Source organism: Phocoena sinus, chromosome 3, assembly GCF_008692025.1.
Source record: "Phocoena sinus isolate mPhoSin1 chromosome 3, mPhoSin1.pri, whole genome shotgun sequence".
Lineage (NCBI taxonomy): Eukaryota > Metazoa > Chordata > Mammalia > Artiodactyla > Phocoenidae > Phocoena > Phocoena sinus.
The window spans coordinates 59809355-59832607 of record NC_045765.1 but is presented as its reverse complement, the minus strand read 5'-3'; the positions used below and the strand labels follow the sequence as shown (position 1 = coordinate 59832607).

The following is a 23253-nucleotide window of genomic DNA, read 5'->3' as shown; positions in this document are numbered from 1 at the left end:
CCGGGCGGGACACGCTGATGTTGTCAGGTGGTGGCTGGGACGTTGGTTTGGTGTCCACCAGGGTAGGGAAATTAGAGCCTAAAATGTTATCATTTGGAGTCTTGCTTCTGCTGTTTATGTCATAGAAGAGGTTTAGAGCTGATGTGTATTTGTAAAAACACATGTGATAGATAGACGAAGGGAAATGTAAAACAGGTGTAAAAAATGCAGATATGACACCACACTGCAGTGTGAAGATGTTGTGGTGATTACACCATCCTTTAATAAAAATGGACTTTTAACTGCATCGTTTTTTCTTAGTAGTATAGTAAACCTTCTGTTTACACAACTTCGCCTGAGCATTTTGTAAAAGTCAAACAGCCAAGAAATATAATTTCCTCAAAAGTCTTTGTCTTGCCCTTTTACAGATGGCGTAAAATCAGGTGTGTAAAAAATAAAACGCAGTTTGAGCTGAGGTGAAAGGTATTTCAGATTTATGCTTTGCAGATGATATTGGTATGATTAATGCATTCATTACTTTTTTTTTACTGCTTTTCACAGATAATGTACATGATGCATGGAAAATGATGTGGGTTTAAATCTTTGCCAGGTTTAGACTGTGACTATCAACAGATGTTATCATATAAGTACTATAATTATTATAAAATAAAAAATTTGTCATGAAATGCATTGACATAAATTTCATTTATGTAAATTGCTTTCATTAGTATAAAACCTTAGCGTAGCTGTTAGGGTTTGTGAAGCACTTTAGATGAGATTAACTTGGTATAATGTGGTCACAAATGGGCTGCTTTAAATTTAACTGACAAGAAAATAACACTCAAAAGTTAGGAAATTACTGAGGCATTTGTTTTCAGCCTGTGTTGCTGGTACCGCTTAAATAGGCTGAATATGAATTAATAACAATGGACTGCTGGCTCGATAATTACGGAAAATAATTTAAAGGAGACCTTAAGTAATCACTTAAAAGTATTTTGGTCTTGTTTTCTGTTCTGTTTCTGTTTTTCTTTGGTATGCCACTCCATTGTTTGAGTACAGCCATTATCAATAGTGTTTAGATCTGCACAGCAAGAGTTTTGTCAATAGAGTTTTGGTGCATTAGGGCCATGACATAGAAACTTGCACTCAGCTGTTTTGAAATACGGACCTTGGGTGCCTGATGAAGAGGCTTTATCAACTCTTTATCAGCTCTTCCAAGCAGTAACTACAACGCTGCACTCATGCTTCTGTGGCCAGGTGGTGACCGGTGGCTTTCTCACCTCAGGAGGCACGTGGCCTACCAGAGCTCACCTTGGCTCTGAGCTCTCTGTGTGTTGCTCTTTTCTCTACATCCTTTTAAACAAAACAAAGCAATGCATCCTCTTCCCTGTTTTGCAGATAATTTACCATCATATTGCCCTTCTGATCCAGGCTGGAATGGGCCATTCTAACTAATTCACTAAAATGAGTCCTCTGAATTTTACAGAAGGACACTGAACCAGACTGTGATCGTGGACTTGCTGTGGTCACACGGGGTCATGTCACAGTTAGTGGGCGCCAGACTCATCTCTGGTTCCCACAGCAACATTTTTAGATCCTACTGTGATATAGAAAGGTGTTTTGTGTTTATTTTTTTATTTCTTCTGGGAGATATCTTGCTTTCCAGGGACTGCTTGTTGGATTACTTTTCTGCCTTAGATGGGTTTGACAATACTTCCCTGAGAAAGGGACTGTTCACCAGCTAGGACAGACAGAGCTGTGCTTGTGTGGGAGCAACCCAGGTATCACTGTTGAGCAATCAGACATCATTTAATTGTATCGTTAAAATCAGTCTTATCAAAACAGCAAACGCCACTAATGAATCAGTTTGCTCCTGTGCTCTCAGCCAGTAAGGCAAGATTGTGGCCTTCTACCATATCATTCATCAAACTGACTTCAAATGCCCTGTCCTTGCCACTGCAGCACTGGCCATGGACATGCACCAGGTGTCTGGAGCAGACCCAGTTGGGGCTGGGCTGGGAGCCACATGGTCTCCCCACTGAGAGCCAGAGGGCCTGGCTCTGTCAGGATTAGAGAGCGTAGCGAGGTCCTTGAGCCGGCAACCCCTGAGGGGCTGGCACTGCTCTGGGCCCAAGGCGTGGAAGGAGGAAGATGCAAAAGAAGCAACTGATTCCGTTCCTGCCCAGAAGAATTCCCAGTTTTGTTGGGGAGGTGGAACATCTGCCTTGTATAAGATATTGATAGTTGATTTTTTAAAATATTTATTTATTTATTTATTTATTTCGGTGGTGCCGGGTCTTAGTGGCGGCATGCGGGATCTTTACTTGTGGCACGCGGACTTCTTAGTTGCGGCATGCATGCGGGATCTAGTTCTCTGACCAGGGATCAAACCCGGGCCCCCTGCATTGGGAGCACGGAGTCCTGATAGTTGATTTTTAAAATTGTCATGCTAACTGGGCACTAAAATCTGAAATACTAAGAAGCTGAAAGGTGTAATCCAGGAAGTCTGCCTGGAGAGGGGGAGTTTTGCTAGATCTGATAGGTTTTTTTGAAGGAAGGAGCTACGGGGGAGGGGTTGGCAGGTGGCACAGGTCAGGGACAGGGAGAAAGAGGGCACATCTTATTTATAATGTGTGGGACAAGTGAGGACCCTAAGATTGGTTCAGCGAGCTGGGCTGAAGATTGGCATGGAGGGTCCTTGTGCTGCTCTCTCCCTCGTTTAGTGTTGCCTCAGGTTTAAGGTATCTGAAAGCAAACTCTTATTGTCTTTCTGTCTTTCCTGCAAGAAAGTTTCCTAAAAGAAACTTGTTTGTTTGTCTCAGGACCACCATTCTCTCAAGCACCCAGACAAGAAACTGAAGAATTATCTTGGTGATCAGTCACCAGGAACTGGTCAGTGACTGTGCTTGGTCTGGGTGCGCCTCTCCTCCCCCTAGCGCTCCGGTAGGAGCTTCCTCATGGCTTTTTAACTCTAGGCCCTCTCTGCCTTCATTGGCCTGCATGCTGTTTTATTGTGACCAAGTTGGTATCTGCTCAGAAAATCCCAGTTCCTTTCTGTTACATCTTACAAGACATCATCTTCTCAGAGGTTTTCAAAGCTGCCCACAGTCTCTAACCTTACCTCTCATTACTTCTCTGTAAGAGGTCTCTTTAGTCTGTTAGAGATTAGAACTGTAAGGTACCCGAGAGGTCACCTAGTCATCCCTTTCACTGAAGAAGTGGGGAAGCCAAGGACAGGGGGGCAAAAAACATTAGTGGCCATACTGGAACTGGAGCTAACACTTACAGTATAGTAGGGGAGGGAGAGCATAAACAAAGAAAATAACGCATGTATAATTGCCAGTTATGGTAAGTGCCATGAAGAAACATCCTAATAGCTAATGCTTGATGAACACTCCAACTTTGGGCCAGGCACTATGTTGTAAGGACTTTACACGTATTTATTCATTTAATCCTCACAAAACCCTGTCTTCCAGAGAATATTTACCTCACTTTACAGATAAGGGTACCAGAGTTTAGATTAAGTGACTTACCCGGGGCCCCACAGTGGAGTTGGGATTTGACCCAGGCAATCCCTTCCATTTGCCAGTGTGGATACCGCCTCTCCAGCAGAAGAGACGGTTGAGAGAGAGAAAATGGGAAAACCGAATTCAGTTGGAGGAGATCTGCCAGGAAGACCTCTCCAAGGAGCTGATAAGCTGATGCATTTTCTTTTACTTTTATTTCCTTTGTCCATTGAGGCATTTCATTTGCACGTGTGTACTACATCCCTAGGAAAAGGATCCCAGGATTTTCTTTCCTGGGTTTTGTTTTGCTGCTTCTTTGTCCATGATGCCAGCTGAGGTTGTCAGTATAATGAAACCAAATGGGCAATCTGCCATTTTTTTAGATCTTTGAGTTGCACATCAAATCTGGGACTGATCACTACACACTTGTTTAACCTGCCCACGAGGTTCACAACAATTTTCCCAGCTCTGTGGTCATCAGTGATTTCAAATTCGCCAATGTAACCATTCTTCGTTATTACTGTTAGAAACTGAATGATGACTTTGGAGCACAGTCTAGTAAGAACCTGGTGTTTGCATCTCTTTGGCATCATTGATGTTCTTGAGAGCATCAGCCAGGACATTCACACGCACCAATATGGCGGCCCAGAATGGTGACAGGAAGAGGACAGGAGGGGTGAGGACATGGTGTTATGGGAAGTGGGCAGGCTGTCTGAGGACTTAGAGGATGAAGTGGAGGTGGGAGGGGGCAAAAAATTACATGAGGAGAATAGTAAGGAGGCTGTTGCATTCATCCAGGTGAGACATCATCACTAGGTGGACACAGCAGGAGATTCTGTGACAAAGGGGAAGCAGAGAGGTATAGAGGTTGGAGCTGCTTTTAGTAGTTTACATGAGCAGGAACCAATGATGCCACACATAACACTTACAGGGAATAAAAATATCAAGAGAAAACCCAAGTTTCTCTACAAGGGAGGAGTGGTGATGGGTGGTGAGGAAGAAGAGCAGGGAGTGTTAAGTATGACTTTCAGGTTTAGGACCTGAGGAACTGGGTGGTTGGGAGTGACATTTACTGAGCTGGGGAAGTGTGGGAAAGGAACAGGATTGGTGTGCAGGGATCAAGGATCCTGGATCCTGGTGTGCAGGATCAAGGGATCCTGGTGTGGATATTGTTAAGTGTGCGTTGCTACGAGACATCCCAGTGTCAACCCTAAGCAGGTAGTTTTGTGTCTGGGTTGTAGATAATTGGGGAGACATAGATGTGTATGGAACCAAGCCAATGTAATAGATGAGGTTACCCAGGCAGAAACTATAGTGTGAGAAGAGAAGAGGGCTCAGAAATCAGTCCATTTAGGGGTAGGATAGAACAGGAGGTGTTGGCAGAAAACTGAGAAAGACTTTATAGTGAAATAGGAAGAAAATCAGGCCAGTGTTGTACACAGAATCCAGAAGAAGATGATGTTTTAAAAGGGAGAGAGGGGGCAGTGGTTTAAGAGTCCGCCTACCAATGCAGGGGACATGGGTTCGAGCCTTGGTCCGGGAAGATCCCACATGTCGGGGAGCAACTAAGCCCATGCACCACAACTACTGAGCCTGTGCTCTAGAGCCCATGAGCCACAATTACTGAGCCCATGAGCCACAACTACTGAGCCCACGTGCCACAACTACTGAAGACTGTGAGCCTAGAGCCCGTGCTCTGTAACAAGAGAAGCCACTGCCATGAGAAGCCCGCACACTGCAACGAAAGGGTAGCCCCCGCTCGCTGCAACTAGAGAAAGCCTGTGCGCAGCAACGAAAATCCAATGCAGCCAAAAATAAATAAATTAAATAAATAATTTTTTTTTAAAAGGGAGAGAGGAATCAGTTCTGCTGACACTCCAAGTAAGATGAGTGCCAAAAGATGATCACGCATTAAGCAACATGGAGGTCGTCAGTGACCGTAGGAAGGATCGTTTGTGTGGGATGGGGGTGCAGGGCAGACTGGAGAGGAAGTGGAGCTCATGTGCCTTACATAGATCTTTGTAGCCACAGACATTAGCCTCCTGTCTGTTCTTTCTGTTTGTAATTCAGCCCTTGCATTATCCTATTTGTTAGTGGTTTTCTTTCAGCCTTGTTTTGATATTAAACCTGTGAACATTAGTGCTAGGACGGACGAGGCTATTGAGGCCCTGTGGTGAAGTTGACAGTGAACCAGTGGTGGGATTAGGATGTAAGTGCAGCTTAAATCATGCAACAGAGGAATGTGACCACTTACTTCTGTCTCTCTGCATCTAACATATAAGTGCCTTGAGGGTGAAGACTTGGGTTGTGCTTGTGTACCTCTCCCACAGTGCCCTCCCAGTGTTACCTAGGTATTTTGAATACACGAAGCCCCTTGATTGGGCTCACATAGGTGATCCTAGTCAGTGCCCTTAGCCCCAGGGGAACATAGTGCTTTTGTCTCCTACAGGTTACTACCTAAAACCCTTTCTCACCAGGGACTTTTCCTTTCTCTCATTTCCTTACTCCTAAACACAGATGTTTCCTAACAGTGACCAACTTACTTGGCTGCTAAGTTGGTATGTATGATGGGATGGTCTTTAGGGCCGTGGTACCCTTCCCAGAAGAACAGCATTGATCGTGCCTCTGTTCTGCAGGCAGTTTTGGAGTGTCGGAGAAAGAAATGGGCCACTTGTGGCATCTCTAGTAAATCACCTCCAACAAGGAGAGGCTGAGGTTGGCACTTACTCGATATTGTGGCTTCTCGGCTTCAGCCACCCACACCCAGTCTTTTGTAAATCTTGGTGTCCTGAGGGACCACGGCAGGTTCTGCCAGGACTCCACAGAGCATCACACTGCTGCAGGCCTTCTACCTGTTATCCATTAGGCACTCATTTTCGTTTCATGACAGTCCTTTTAATGTCAGATTCCTTTCCTTTTCTGTGACCACTGGTCCAGCCCTCTTGGCTGATTTTCTTTTCTTTCTCTTCTTAAAATCATAACTTGGTGGCGTTCCAGATAGAAAAGTTTTAAAAGTTTATTTGATACATTTTTTTAGGAATTATTTTAAAAGTTTTTGTTGTAAAAATGTTGCCTTAAGGTCACTCTGTAATACAGGTTTTTAAGGTCATACATGTTATACAGGTAACTCTTTAATGTTGCATTATTTACCAGAAATGCAGCCAAGTCAATTTTCTTTCTGACAGTTTGGAGAGTCACAAAGTATTTTATGAACTATTGAGTGTTTTCCAGGCATTAGTAGCTCATTGTTGGGTGACCTGGGAAATAATGTAGGTGGTTTCATTGAGCTTTCCAGCAGCCTTGCAGGGTTGGGTATTAGGAAGCCTAGGTTACTAATGGTAAGAAGGAACCTGCTCAAACGTACAGATGAAGCAGTGAGGCGCCGTCCTTCCAAGGCCAGGCTTCCCACTTATTCTGAGGCCACAGCTCTTCTCTGACCCAACTCTATAGTTTGAAGGGTTGTGGGGTAATTCAGGATATGGAATGCTGTTCTATTTAGGAATGTCCTAGACCTTTGAATGAACAACTCTGCTGTTCAAAATTGAGTCTGTTTCTTTGTTCTGTGTAGGAAACAGTGTTTATTTTGGAGGGCTTAAAAGAGGCAATGTGTTCTTTGCATATTTTGAAGAAAAGGATAGCCAGCTACTGATAGGAATTTGACCTGTAAATTGCTACATGGTTCCCATCCCCTGCCCTGAAAGCATTAGTTTATAATACTTGATTGATCAGTTATTTGTCCTAAGTCAGCTACAGATTGGAGGTCAACTTCTACCTGGAGGGGGAAGTCTCTTCCAGATAGAAGGTCTGCAAAGAGCAGCTAAAAACTTAACTTGGCAAATTAGAACTCGGTGTAGAGAAGATAAACTTCTGCACTGAGAGACCCCAGCTTTCTGAGCCACTGACCATACAATTGTGGATACAGGTGTGTAGAAGAGAGGGCCATTGTAATTCTAAATGTCTTAAACTGTGATTCTGTTATGTAAGCTTGAGAATGAGTCTCTTTCCATCTTCCTATTTGTTTAAAACTGCAAGGTTTAAATAGAAGGGTTTAACGTTTATGGATTACTCATACCCCACAGAGATCAGCCTGGCCTCTCTCTCTTACGGGAATGATAGCACCCTGTTTCATTTGTGTGGTCTGTTTAGCTTGTTAATAGATACATTTTTTTCCCTGACTGCATAGTATGTTTTATAATTAGGAAGACACAGAAGAGTACAAAGAAGAAAAATAGGGGCTTCCCTGGTGGCGCAGTGGTTGGGAGTCCGCCTGCCGATGCAGGGGACACGGGTTCGTGCCCCGGTCTGGGAGGATCCCACATGCCGCGGAGCGGCTGGGCCCGTGAGCCATGGCCGCTGAGCCTGCGCGTCCGGAGCCTGTCCTCCGCAACGGGAGAGGCCGCAACAGTGAGAGGCCCGCGTAACGCATAAAAAAAAAAAAAAAAAAAAAAAGAAGAAAAATATATCTTATGCCCACTGAAAAAGCAGTATGTGTGAATGTGTATTTTGTGAGTATGTATGTATGTACGTATGTTTGTATACATATTTGGAGTCATATGGTAGATGCTTTTTTGATCAGTTGCATCTTCTCACTTTATGTATGGTGACCATTTTTCGCTGTCAGTAAAGTATTTTACTTCATGGTTTTTAATGGTGGGATATATAGAGGATTCCACTGAAAAGAAAGGCCACATTTAATTTAACCAATGCCTTTCTATCATAACTAACCACAGATGAGACTTTGTGAGCCTACCTTTCCTAAATGCTCCATATAAATGCTGTCCATTGATCACAAAAGTATCCGGGAATCATACCAGGTTCTTCTTGCTAAAGACACTCAGGATCTTGGTGCCCGTTGAGATCAGGCATAGATCCAGTTACTTGTTAAAGTAAATAGAAATCATCATCTAGATTGAATTGATCTGTTAAAGCTAAAAAATCAAGCCCTTCAAGTTACTTGAGAAGGTCAGAAGGAAAATGTTATGTTATAGGGCTTTGTAGCTACCGTTCTTACAGCGTAGGGCAATGGTGTAGGGAATATTTTCATAGAAATATTTCTCTTTTAGAGATTTTTTTTCAGATAACGAAGGCTTGTTTAATTTGGGAAGAGTTATTTCATAGGAAATTCAATCTTTGTAAATCCTCTATCACATTTCCACACTTGCCAGTTCTCTAGCAAATGATGGGTTTTGAGTGGTTCAGAAAGGGTTTCTTTCTTTTTTTTTTTTTTTGTGGTACGCGGGCCTCTCACTGCAGTGGCCTCTCCCCTTGTGGAGCACAGGCTCTGGACGCGCAGGCTCAACGGCCACGGCTTACGGACCCAGCCGCTCTGCGGCATGTGGGATTTTCCCGGACCGGGGCACGAACCCGTGTCCCCTGCATTGGCAGGCGGACTCTCAACCACTGCGCCACCAGGGAAGCCCAGAAAGGGTTTCTTAAAAGGAAACAATTGTATATTTTATACATATTCTTCTTTTTATTTTTGAATTGGGTAAGTAAGAGAAACTTGTGTTTTCTCTTTGTATTTGTCTGTGGTGATATTGCTGGTTCTCAGACTTAGAATGGTGATTACTTGTAATGATTTTTTAAAAATTTCACCTTATGAGAATGTTTTCTTGGGCGTGATGAATGGCTCCAAAGAACTTTAAAAACACAACCAGTGATGTTGGCCTGGTGCTGGAGAGTTGCTGCTTAGAGATCAGTAATTGTTACATCTTGGTTTGGTATGCTTGGTGGTATCTAATCATGTTTTGTGCTTGGGAACCATGAAAGAATTTTCTTTTCAAGTCTTAGTGCATCATTTTTCCCGACATTGATCAAAGGATGAAAAACTAGTATTATATACGTAGCCAGGGTATTCATAACTGACTTACATTCTTAATCTTTTGGCTGTTTGGTTGAAGTATATCTACGCCTCTTAAATATTGACAGCATAATATCTTTTAACCTACAACTGCAGAGTTAAAATGAATTTTATGTGAAATATTTAGTTGTGGACCACATCTTCAGCTTTTTATATGCCACAGTGGTCTTGATTTTTCCCTTCCATTGTCTGATAGTGAGGTCATTTTCAGTCCTCTGAGAAATTCTATTCCCAGCCAGATGTGGCTCATATATTAAAAGTAGCACCTGTGGCTAATATCACAGCAGCTTACCATAAATTTACATGGTAACTAGGATTATATCTGTCAAGACTGTTAAAAAACATCTAGATTTAATTTGATTTCCAGTATTGTAGAAGCTATCCAACATTTTGCTTCATAGCTATATTTTAAAAGTTAAAAATCACTCCATTGTTAAGTTTTATAGCACTCCTAGTGCCCATTAAGTTGATTTGTTCAATAGAGGTCAGAGTAAAGCAACTTGGCTACATTAAGATCGGAAACCAACCCATTTGTGACAAATTTAGTCCTTTCGTGTGAATCTTCTCAACGTCTCTGCACTGATTGGACTCAGGTGTAGCTTATGTCAGTAGCATTTAACCTCAAAAGAATGAGCAGTGTGATTGGGTTGTTGTAAATTATGGAGCATTTTGCCTTTGCTTGTTTAAATGTAACTGTTGACTCTGCTGCCCATGGCTGACTGCTCGACTGCGTCTGCCTCTAAACGAGTAGTTTGGTTTTAAAGACATCTTGGAAAGTTGCCGTATGTGCCCTCGCTCCTTTCCCTTCTTTATGTGACCCTTCCTAAACTGTTTTATTCCCCATTATCCTTTGAGTCATCTCCCACATGTTATGATTTGCACACCTGCAGTTATAAGATTATTTTGGGGTGTCATTATATCATGTTGTTCACCAACTCTTAAGCATTTATGAATACAATAACGATTCACTGTAAATCAAAATAATTTACAGCTTACAGAGAATCTGCTCCTACAAATAAGAATTCAATGATGAATTTCTTAGGTGTCCTCCCATTTGAACATGGGTCCTTAAAAAGAAACCGGTAACAACATATTTCTTTGTATTTGTGAAAACTTAGCTCACAGTCCAGAACTGAATTAAAGTATAAGTTCAACCTTCTGGACATCTGTTTTTAAGACATGTAAACAAATATAAACCAATTAAGAAATAGCAGCATCTCTTTCGTGATCAGTAGTTGTAATTGCCTTAGCAATAATCTTGCTCCTGAGTGAGAGAATCCTAAGTGTTGGCACTGAGCGTGGGGCACATGCACCTCTGCACAGGGTCCCTAACCCTGAGTGGGCATGCCCATTTTAAGTTGGAACTCAGTATGGGGCACTTCCCACTCTGTCGGTAATCTTTCTGGAGGGAAGTTCGTAAGCTTCTTTGAGCCTGAGCCTCACGAAGGAAGTGGGATGGTGACCAAGAATTATTATGCTGAAAAGGTTGTGGTGATGGAAAAAACGATTAGGAGTGAAGCTAAAATTATATACACTTAGTGTTACCAGGTGTAATCAGTCACTTAGCAGTATAAGAAAATACCTTACTGACCAATTTGGAACCTTCTAAAATATTTTTTGGGTGAATCACACATCTCTTCTTTACTCACGTACCTAGGATAAATTTAGCTCCTATGGGAAATTAGGTGCTCTACTGGTGAATCTGGATTGCTATTGCATCTGTGGAGAAGAGGGGTGAAAATATAAGATGGATATGCCCAGCACCACTTGCGCACACAGCCTCTCTTGCTTGCTTCCTCTCTACCTCCTTTACTTCTTGCCAGGTCTTCATGGCTGATTAATTGCCCTCTCTTACCGCGCTGTAAGCTCCTTGAAGGTCAGGGGCTGTGTCCTAGAGACCAGGAAGGTGGTTGGTAAATGTGTACATTCCATACTTTCAGAAGCAGACTGTTAGGGAGATTCTGAATCTTCCAAATATGCTGAAGGTTTTGTTTTCAGATCCTGTATGGAAAGCAGAAACATAAGAAATTGGTAACTTGTTTTGCCGACCTTGATTCTTTTTTCTCCTCAGCCTTGCATTGCAGTTAGTAGCACATGTGTGATTTTGTTCCTAAAGGTGTCAGTGGACATTCTGAAGGGGATAGGAATCATGAGATTGCTGGCAATGAGGCTACCCTTGCCATGTAGCCACCTTCAAGATTTCTGTATTTAGCCTGCGAAGGGCCCAGGAGCTACATCTGCCCAGCAGCCAGAGATACAACCTTAGAAGGCTGATTTTGAGAATAGAAGTAAAACTTATTGTAGAAGATCTGCTTATTTTCAGAGAGAAATATTATTTCCCCTCAACTCAGAAATGAGTTAAATCCTGAAATAATCATAGAAGTGCACAGTGCCAGCTTTTATCACTCATTAATGCCATATTACCTCAAGTGGTTTAGATATGGGAGAAATGACTTATTTAAAGCCAAATGAACCGACTTTATAGCACTAAATTTGTATAAAGCACTTTTGCATGCATTGGCTTATAAGGCAATATTTAGCTTGGTTCTTTCATAAGTTTCATTGAAAAATGAAAGCTGGTATTAACTGCATTTTTATTTAGAATTTTGTTTTAAGCCATGCAAAATAGTATTGTGTAATTAGTTTTTCATATTATAATATGTGAGTAAATTATACATTTCTTGTAATGAAATTCTCATTTGGCAAATTTTGGCTTTTATAATACAGTTGCTATTGGTGAACAAATGTATTCATTTTACATGAAAAAGTTTTTCATTCATTATATCAACAAACATTTTAAAAATACATGTAACTTTTCCTGCACTAAATTATTAAAAATAAGTTTCATTTCAAAAACAAGGACTTTCTTATAATGAGGCCGTGTTATAAATCTAACATTGTAATATTCTGGAACTCTAATTAAGAATGGGTTCTGCTGGTAAATGTTGGGAAGAGGCAAGGAAGAAAGTTACAATACATTGCCTATTTACAAATTAACCATTACCTGCCAAAAGCACATCAGACCCACACAGCGGACATCCGCTAATCCAGTGGTTAGCCGTTCCGGGCTCTAATGCACACTGTTTTACACGTTAACGGTTTTGAAGTTCCAGGCCAAAGCTGACCTTTCACATGTGCTTCGTTCACAGTAGGAATCTCCACTCACTGCTTCCTGTCAAAATGGATTATGGTGACACAGCCCAGGGCTCACTTTGGCTGCAATTAAGTTTTTGATCAGAATTATTTCGTTCACAAACAATCACATTTGTTAAAATGTTACATCTGCCCTGAAAACCACTGGCAGCCTCTCAGTTTATCAGTGTGATGTGAGTGTAATTCTTCATTTGTTTTTCATAAAATGGCAAGCCATCTTATATATGTTATTTAATTTTTTTTTTTCTTTCATTTGCTGGTTTCTGCCTTTCATTTCATTGGGTTTGGAAGGAAACTATGTCTTGAAATTAGTACGAATCTGCTCATAGGCTTTGGGAATTTGAATGGAATTGGTTTTGGTGCAGAACAAAATTATCCAGTTGAGCCAAGATTCAAATATTATTGCCAAAAATTGTTAGTGGTAGTTCTCTTCCTTACATGAGGAAACATTTTAGCCCTGTGAGTGTGGAGTTCGAGGTTTTGATTCTGGTCTGCAGTTCCTGGAGTCTTCATGCCTATGATGTTGCTACCTTTCAGTGTTGATCGTCACGCATGTTTGGGGATCCATCACTGCTGCCATAGACTCTGGGTGCCAGAAGTGAAACCAGCAGTGGCTCTGTTAGCCTTACCTCTCATGGTTCTTTGACTAGCTTTTAAAAGTCATTTTCTCACTAAGAAATGGCAGTAGAGATATACTGTAGTTTTTTCGCTGACTAACCATTTTATGTCTATAGTATGGTGTGGGTATCAGTGGAATTTTTGAGTTTTATAGCTGATTTTCACTATTTGTCGAGTGTTGTCACCCTTTTACGAACTTCCCACTTTGGAGAAGACTGCATGGTAGTTTTGTGTGTTGGGTGGGGTACTTTGGGAGCACAGGATTAGAGTTTGGATTAGAGTTTGATTTAGAATGGAAATTAACCTTTGACTTACTTCTCTGTGAGAGTGGAGGCTGGGAAGTGGTGCTGAGCTGAGGTAGTGTGGCTCGGAGGCGGGGAAGGAATAGAGTTAGGAGGTTGTCAAGTTAGGAATGCTTGAATTCTGTCTGAAATTCAAACATTATGTTTGGAAATTTTAATTACTTTAAAAAATATATATTTAGAGTGCTGTAAAGGAGCTTATTACGAGCTTTTAAAAAATTGCATCAAAACCCAAACCATTTCCCATTTGTTTTGATGTAACCAAAGTCATTTATTACTAACTCATAAAATTATAAGTGGCAAAAGAAAGGTGTTGCACCAAAAAGAAGAAAAAAATCTCTTTATTTAGCGTTAATTTTTGAAAATTTTAAAATAAAATAGAGCCTACCTCTACTTCTAAAATCAAAAAACTTTATTTAAATGGAATGATATAAATGCTGGCTATAATAATTTAACCTTCATTTTCTCTATTGTCGGATTTGTGAGCAGATTTTTCTTAAATCCATTATTATAAGTATGCTTTTAGTCTTAAAAAAAATCTTATTTGGAATATACCTGACCATATTTGATGTTTAAAGGAAATATATTGGAAGAAAATACTGAATAGTATTGAATTTTGAGAGAAAACACCAACCTTGAACCTTCTAAAAAGGCATATATGTGTCTTTTAGTTGTCATTATTCAGTATGGCCCTGCCTTCTTAGAAAGTGGTACACAATAAGAAGGTGGCCAGATAGAATTTCTAACTTTATTACATGCTTATATTAATGTAGTCATGATTTTCTTATATTCAGGTTTTGGATTTTGTTTCTGTTTGTTTTTTGAGATTCTGGAATTTTTAGAACCTTGTATCCCTAACCTGTTAATACCTGTGTGTAATATGTAAGGGGTATCTTCTGGGTCATAGGAACCTTCATCATTTTTGACGGGGGTTTTTCCAAAATCTGAGGCAGTCAGGAGAAAGGGTGATGCAGAGTGCCCCAGTCTATGCCAAAACGCAGAGACCCCACTTAAATCCTGTGCAGTGTCTATCATGTGAAGACACAATCTCTAGGCCTAAAACCTCTGATGCATCTAAAGAAGGAAACAAACACATGAGAAAAACACATAAGGTGGTTCACAAGTGCTCTCTGTGAAAGGCAGACATTTGTGACTTGGGGTCTGTTCTCACAACATGTGAAACTGAAAGATAAATTGGACACTTAACTACCTTAAAGTTCTACTGGAGCTTTTAAAAACACTTCTGAGGTCCCAAATAGGTCATTTATGCCAGACAGAGAACTCTAGGTTCTTTCCTAACTACCATGAAGAAACAAACTCTCACTTCCTAAACAATATGGTTGCCAGCTTAGGAAAACCCCAGTCCGTGCAATAAGAAGAATCTTTTTTGTTTTTTCTTAATCACCAGAGAACACAGCACTTATCTCCTTATGCTGGTCATCAGGTCACACAGTGGGAGGAGCCCTGCCATCACTGGAATACCCTCTGAGGCCAGGGCTGAGAGGGAGGAGTAACTATCCAAGGTGGGAGTTCTCACTTTCCCTTCTGGGTCTTTCTGTATCACAGGACTTTTTGGGCACTTTTCCATATCATACTGCATGAGTCCAGAGAGATTTAAAGTTAAAGCAGCACACCTTTTTTTGTAAAGAAAACAAATTCAAACTAAAAATCGTAAGGCATGCTTTTCTGAGCCTTGGGGATTTGGGCTACAGTCCCTGCCAGTTCCGACCCTGTTGGTCTCGTGAAACATGGCTCTCTGGATTGTGCATTTCTTTCAGAACCACCCCCCAATTTATTTCTGACCTCATGCCCACTCCCCATATTTACAGATCAGCATATTTTTTGTTTTATTATAACCTGGGATTTGCAGCTGGCCGTAACTCTCAAGGTTTCCATGAAGAATACATCTCAGAAACCAGGGTAGGCATGGCCTCAAGTTTTCACTGGGTGCTTGAGGGAGATTAGGCAAACCAAGAGGGTAATGGAGACTTTGACTTCATTATGAAACTCTGCCAATATCTTAATTTTGAAAACTTAAGATGCAGATCATTTCAGAGCAGTACTCTGTTCTCTAAGCATTAAAGATGAAAACAGAGCTCTTTTGTATCCTGACTCCTGGGCCTTCTCTCTGCCCCTCAGTGAGTAGTCCTCCCCTGGGCAAATTGGGGAGCTCAGTGTGAAAGTCAGGTGGTGGGAATTTCCCACCAGCAGATAGTCCAGCAGGTAGTGCTCCGCACTCTCACTGCCGAGGGCCTGGGTTCAATCCCTGGTTGGGGAGCTAGGATCTTATAAGCCACGTGGCGCAGCCAAAAACAGGAAAAAAAGAAAGTTGGGTGGTGTGCTTACAGTCACATGTGGCTGGGAGAGATATTTGAGGATAAGAACTCAGGTCCCAGAGAAGGCTACTCTGGGGATCTTTCCACAGGGCACACTGCCTGCACACTGGAGGATTTGATGACCCTGCCATTCCCAGTTTGGTGGGTGGAGTATTTGTTCTAACAGTTTCAGTTGTCATGGTTTTGGCACAGCAGACAGTTAATACCTGAACTAATCGGTTGCTTTAATAAGCGCTCAGTTAAAGAAGACTTTATTATGCAGTCTAATGTTCTCACTGGATTTCGAAAAAAAGGATTTAAAAAAAAGGCTTCTCATTTGTTCCATAAACCCCCAGTTATACAGTTGTTTCTCAGTTTTACCTCTGAAATTCCACAATGTGCATTGGTAGAGAATTCAAAGAATCTTTTCAATATCTTGTAATAACCTATAATGGAAAAGAATCTGAAAAAGAATATATATATATATATATATATATATATACACACAACTGAATCACTTTGCTGTACACGTGAAACATAAATAAACTACTTCAGTTAAAAAAAAGAATCTGTGTTCAGAAGGCTTGGCTTAAAAAGACATATTTGTATACATGTCTCTCTTCTATATGATTGAACTATTTACGTGAAATAGTTTCTATAAGAGAAAGTTATCCATTCTATGCAGCTTCGAAAAATAAGTAAAGAAGACCATGGAGCCGCATGGAAAATGGGTAGGATGTTTTAATGTAATAAGACGGTTAAGGATCCACAGTAAAAGAATATTATCATGACAGTTGTGGGGAAAAGGGCACAGGGAAAAAATAAAAACAAAATATATAATAGTTTTTTACTTCTTTCTCTAAACCTTCTATAATGCTTTATTTTTCTCTTGTAATTAAGTTTTTAGAAGAAAAATTACAGGAAACTTAGTTTTGCTATAATTAGCTTTTAGGTAAAAGGAAGAAATGGAAAAAGTATAATCTGACATGAGAGATTTGTCCTGAACCCACACGGAGGCTTTGGAGTTGGGCATGCTTGAATTCGAATCCCAGCCTCACTATTTGTTAGGTGGTTGACTCCTCTTGGAGCCTCAGTTCTCTCCTATGCAAAACAGGAATGGTCAGCCTGATGGCGGGTTTGTGTGAATGCCTGGCCTGGAGTGGTTGTTTTTTTAAATGCCTTTTGGGTTTTCCCCTTTCCTTCTTTATCCAGAATGGAACAGTGAGAATCAGTGATATTTCAGCCCCTGAGATAGACTATGATCCATACATAGTCAGCAAGAATTAATTATGTTCAGAGGGTGCTACTTAATCAGAAAGGAGTCTACTCAGGTGTATCCAAGTAAATGATAAAACAATTTATGGTTAATGCTGAAATAATCAGGAAGTAATCAGAGGTAAATTGTTCCTTGTGTCTATTAGGTGGTGCTATTATTATTGTTATCATTTAAAAATTTATTGAAGTATAGTTGTTTACATTGTTGTGTTAATTTTGGCTGTACAGCAAAGTGATTCAGTTATACATATATGTGTACTCTTTTTCATATTTTTTCCATTATGGTTTATCACAGGATATTGAATATAGTTCCCTGTGCTATACAGTAGGACCTTGTTGTGTGTCCATTCTCTATATAATAGTTTACATCTGCTCACTACAAACACCATTCCATCCTTCCCCCACCCACCTTCCTCGTTGGCGAGCACAAGTCTGTTCTTTATGTCTGTGACTCCGTTTCTGTTTCGTAGATAAGTTCCTTTGTGACATATTTTATTTTATTATTATTTGTGTCATATTTTAGATTCCACATATAAGTGATAGCATATGGTATTTGTTTTTCTCTTTCTGACTTACTTCACTTAGTATGATAATCTCTAGGTCCATCCATGTTGTTGCTGCACATGGCATTATTTCATTATTTTTTATGGCTGTGTAGTTATTCCATTGTATGCTGCTACTATTCTTATTAGCTAATATTCTTTTTCATTGAACTTTACTGTGTGTGTGAGGGCACTGTGCTATGCAGTTGGTACACATCATCTCCCTATGACCAGATGGGAATCTCAACCTAGCCAAGACATGTAGCTTGCTCAAGGACCCAGGTTTTGGATTCTTGGACTGATAGTCGTTTTTTTGTTTTGTTTTTTTTTTTTGCGGTACGCGGGCCTCTCACCGTTGTGGCCTCTCCCGTTGCGGCACACAGGCTCCGGACGCGCAGGCTCAGCGGCCATGGCCCACGGGCCTAGCCGCTCCGCGGCATGTGGGATCTTCCTGGACCGGGGCATGAACCCATGTCCCCTGCTCCGGCAGGCGGACTCTCAACCACTGCGCCACCAGGGCAGCCCTGGACTGATAGTCTTTACATCTCATTGTATGCTTCTGTTACAGTACATGTCTTTTGTTTTTTTTTAAATTTTTTTAGTTTTTAAAATTTGTTAATTTATTTTTTTCGATGTGTTTTTTAAATGTTCTTTTCCTCTGCAAATCAATTTAAAAATTAAATGTTACCCACAGTTGATCTATTTCCCTATTGATGGATATTTGTTCTTTCTGATGTTCATTACTACAGTAAGTTTTGTAACATGCGTCCTTATATTTCCTTGTGGACAGGTGTGAGAGTGTCCTTAAGGTATAGATCTAAAAATGGAGTTGCTGGGATAACCTTCTGGTATACAGATTAATAAACAAGGTTCAGGATTGTGCAAAGGTCAGGGCTTGGGGACAGTCACATAGTAGCCCAGTGACAAGGCTCTTTGTCCTTAGAGAACCCCTGTCCATGCATGAAGCCAGTGAAACCCATGGTGACCTAAGCCCTTGTGACTTCAGAGCAGCGTGAGCTGATTTTGAAGTGGTTCTGGAAATCTGCGAGGGTTTCATAAGGTGCAAAGATGGAGTGCAAGTGGGGCCTCAGTCCAGGTAGTGAGTACTTTAGGGCAGAAAAGATCTACTTTTTACCACAATTCACTGTTGATAGCACTTACTTGGAATGTCACCCATGATACTGCAGATTTGTAATTTATTACCTTAAATTTTTATAAATGTGCAATAGTGTTCAGACCTAAGTTTTTTTTTTTTTTTTTTTTTTTTTTTTTTTGCAGTACGCGGGCCTCTCACTGTTGCGGCCTCTCCTGTTGCGGAGCACAGGCTCCAGACACACAGGCTCAGCAGCCATGGCTCACGGGCCCAGCCGCTCCACGGCATGTGGGATCTTCCCGGACCGGGGCACGAACCCTTGTCCCCTGCATCGGCAGGCGGACTCTCAACCACTGCACCACCAGGGAAGCCCCCTAAGTTATTTTATTGCCTGAAAAAGGATATTCCAAAATGGTATTTTCCCTTTAATTTCCCAAATCAAAACAGCTCCAGATTGTGATAGAAATGTAACTACTTGCTGTCTCCTTTCCTCTGCAGATACGGGTGAGACTGAAAAATGGTGCTAGTCAAGTTGGCTTAGCTTCTGTGCATTCAGGGACTGGTGGACTTGAGTTAGGATGTTGTAGTGTGGACTTCAGTGGAGCTGGGGTTGGGATGCAGTTGCCTAGTATCTGCTAGTTCTGTCTCATCCACTTGTGTTTAAGTAATCTCATCGCTTTCAGTGGAGGAATCCTATTTTACACTGGTCTTCACGGGCAAAGATAATTAAATATATTTGCCTGGGTAAGCAAATCGATAAACTTGTAATAAAGTGTATCAGACCGTTTCTTTGGCTGGACCAACCAGAACAGCTTGTGAAGCAGAGCTGTTTCCAATGGAGCATGAAAAGCTTTGAAAATTCTCAGTAATAGCAGAAAGCAGTATTTGAAACCACCCTTATACAATTGTTTGTTTTCCTCTTCCCCAACCAAGTTTATAAAAATTTGGTCAGACAGGCATTTTGTTTTGATTTAAAATATTTTCAGTGAATTGTTATCTGCTGAATGCACATGTGTTCCTGCACTTTTTCTTTCACGACTGAAACTTTAAACCTTCCCTTAAGTCCCCCTGAAAACTTCCCTCTGCCCAGTAAGGTTTGCACATGGGAGGAGGGCGAAGGGATTTGGGCCCTGGAGAAAGCCCACAAGTTGAAATCTGCCTGTGCAGTCGTGCACCAGAAATGGCCATGGTTAGTGCCCTATGGGTTCTTTGTCTTTCTCGTCTACCAAGTTTCCTCACCCCCAAAATACGTTGGTTAATTTGGGCATTTCAGTTTGGTTAATCAGATCATGAGTGCCTGTGAGCATGGCAAGAGGCATGATTGAAGCCTTTATAAAAATTTGGCTCATAGTAAGCCCCATAATTTGTTTTAAAGAATTACCTCTTCAGTGACATTACAAAACAATAAAAGCCCAAAGATTGTGGTTTATAACACCACACCTGGTCCGGATTGTACTGGATGAATCCATATTTGCTTCACTGTAAATGATTTTGAGGGTGGAATTCTTGGATTGTTTTCTGTCTTGTAAGCCCTTGACATTGTACTGGTACCTGTGTGCGCACAAACCTCCTGACATGGGAAAGGCCAGCTCAGCCTCCCACTGAAATGCAGGTTGGCTGCATTTATTCTGCATGTTCCTAGAATGAGGAAATGATATGACAATAAACAGAAATGCCCTTGCTGAAGAGAGAAGGGAAGCTGGTGTTTATCTGGTCAGGTGGTTTAGATTAGCCATGATGCGGCTCTGTATTATGTTACTTTAAATCATTGTGTCCCAACAGGACATAAATTATGAAGATTGTTACAGTATGTTTCATCCTATGTAAGATCAACAAATTGGAATAATTTTTTTTATAGGAAAATCACAGTGCTTTTGGCAAGGCTATTGAAGCCTTTAATTTGACTTGAGTATTTCTCAAATATTATTGCCTAATATATAAAGTATGATTTGCATAGGTATGAAATAATAAACTTATAAAAACAAAAGGGAAGAATTTCTCTTTAGCAGTTGCATCAAATGGCAAAGCACTCTCACTCCATCAGGATCTGTATGCTTTCTTTGTCCTAGGGTTTTAGAGCTAGTTGTGTTCTTTTCCTCTGATGGGATTGTAAGTGAGCTGTGCAGGTCTTGGTGCGGAGATGGAGCTTTGCTGTGTGCTGCCTGCCCGTCAGCCCTCACCTGCACAGAGAAGGCAACTGCTCTGTGGTGGAACCATATGGGAGCCTGCTCTAAGGAGGAGAAAAACTTTCCCATTTACATACGCCCAGGAAAACAAACCGTTTTTTTTTTTTCTTTCAGGATTTTGTGAGTTATTTTAAAAAAAAGCAAAAAACCCAAACCCCAAAACCCTACTTGATCAACAGCTGAAGTTAAGGTAATTTATGTAAGAATATTACAAAAAGAATTGATTTAAGTAACCATTTATTCTTTTAAATGTTTCCTCTATTCATTACTGTCTTCTGAGTTATTAGAGTTATTTGTGAATTTTCAACACAGAGAGTTTTTCGTTTGTATTCAGGATGCATCTAAATTTATTTGGCTACACAGAGCAAATTTTCTAGATTAAAAAAATGGAGTAAAATTACTTTGTGTAGGATTCAAGCAAGTTGGAACCTTTTCAGTGTTCCACAGTAGCACATTTTTTGTGCAAAGCACTCTGCGTGTTCTTATGAGACCTCCGTACACTTCCAGTGAACTTAAGAAGTAGTAGAGCCTCCGATTTACAAAGGCTGGGAGAAGTGAGACAGATTTAGGATTTGCTTAAGACCATAGAATGAGGCAGAGCTGGGATTAGAACTTTTCGGGATACGATGACACCCCCCACCAGACCTTGTGATCTTTTGATACCAAAAATAGGGTAAGTGCTGAGCTTTTTTTACTCTCTTTGTGCCTCAAGCCCTGATATTTTTCTTCTAATTCTTTAGTAATACTGTTTAGAACACAAGACCAAAAAAGTACCTAGTTTCAATCAGTAAGGGTAGGAAGAGAGCTCTCCTTAAGCCTCATCATAACAGATTGAGGATAAATTCAGAATATATTTGTGGTTTGCTTCAGCTCAGTGTCTGAAGACTGACAGGTTCAGGGACCTTTCCAAGTTCATAGCCTGTGTGTGCACTTTGAAACAAATAAATACAGACGACTTATGGGATGGTGTGTTTCCACACCGGGCTTCTTCTGGATTGGCATCGTTTTCTGAGAAGCGGGTCTGGCAGGCTGTTTTCTTCCAGTGATGCATTGCAGCCGTCTATCACTGGATGTCCTCTGTGGAATGATCAGGATGTCTGATGGGGCTTGAATATTTGGGTGATGTATTTTTCCTACAGAAAATATTGGCAAATGTTGCTAAAACTGTACCTAAAAACTCTTACAAGGAGACTTGATTCTTGTTTAAAAATAAGTAAAAGAAAGGATAAGTATGAATTCACCAATGTGCAGACCTTTTTATACCATCGGATTATTTTGTGAAGTGGAATGAGACTGTTTTACAAAATGTGTACCGCTTGTAGAAAATGTATTTACTGTACCATTAAGCCAGATCAGATACTGCTTTGTTTCTTTTTTTTTTAAAATATTTTTATTTATTTATTTATGGCTGTGTTGGGTCTTCGTTTCTGTGTGAGGGCTTTCTCTAGTTGTGGCAAGCGGGGGCCACTCTTCATCGCGGTGCGCGGGCCTCTCACTGTCGCGGCCTCTCTTGCTGCGGAGCACAGGCTCCAGACGCGCAGGCTCAGTAATTGTGGCTCACAGGTCCAGTTGCTCTGCGGCATGTGGGATCTTCCCAGACCAGGGCTCGAACCCGTGTCCCCTGCATTGGCAGGCAGATTCTCAACCACTGCGCCACCAGGGAAGCCCCCTGCTTTGTTTCTTTAAAATGCTTTTTCAGTGTCCCCACACCCAGATGGTAGGGGAGTGGGTGTTCTTTTTGCCCTGAGCCCTTGTTTTCTTCCTCCACCCTTTTGGTTATTGTTACCGGATCTTGACTTTCAGTTTAATATAACACATCCCAGTTTGGGCGGAAAGAAACCATTTTGTCTTTTCTCTCTTTCTCTTTTTAAAATTAGGTGCATATACAACCTTATATATATAATAAGGCAAGGCAGTTTCCCGTCAGATATAAACTGGAATTATACAGTGTACGTACTAGTTGCATCTCTTAAAAGGAACCAGTTGATTATAAAGAAGAAAAGATAGGGAGTAGACTGCCATTTTGCATATTATTCCATTTTTTAAATTCCATTTTTAAAAAGGTATTTGGCCGTATACTCCATATATCGTAGTGGTTTGGATGCATGAAGTTGAAGCCTAGGGATATTTTTCTATATAAATTTGAATTTTCATAAACCTCATAATGATCACAATATGAAGGAGTGTAAATTGTAATTCTTACAGGGTGGCTAAAACAGAACAAACAAAAAACCTTGGTCGTCTTTGCCATACCTCTCCCCCGTAAGACTCCTGAAATCTAACAGATATGGATTATCAGCAGGTTAGGAAAGAAAACCTCCAACAGGACTTTTCTGAGGCAACCGATTGGCAGTAATGAATAGCAGCAGTGAACAGTGAGGCATCAGAAGTTATTTTGACATTAGGGAAATCGGCGTTAATGGC

The 23253-nt window shown here is 40.9% G+C and overlaps 1 protein-coding gene and 1 pseudogene across 2 annotated transcripts in view; one reads left to right on the top strand and one right to left on the bottom strand.

Annotated features, from left to right (window-relative positions):
* The window catches only part of PCBD2 (pterin-4 alpha-carbinolamine dehydratase 2), a 54038-nt gene that overhangs the window by 15509 nt on the left and 15276 nt on the right, over nucleotides 1-23253 (top strand). The window lies entirely within an intron of this gene.
* Nucleotides 3750-4157, bottom strand: LOC116750519 (annotated as a pseudogene).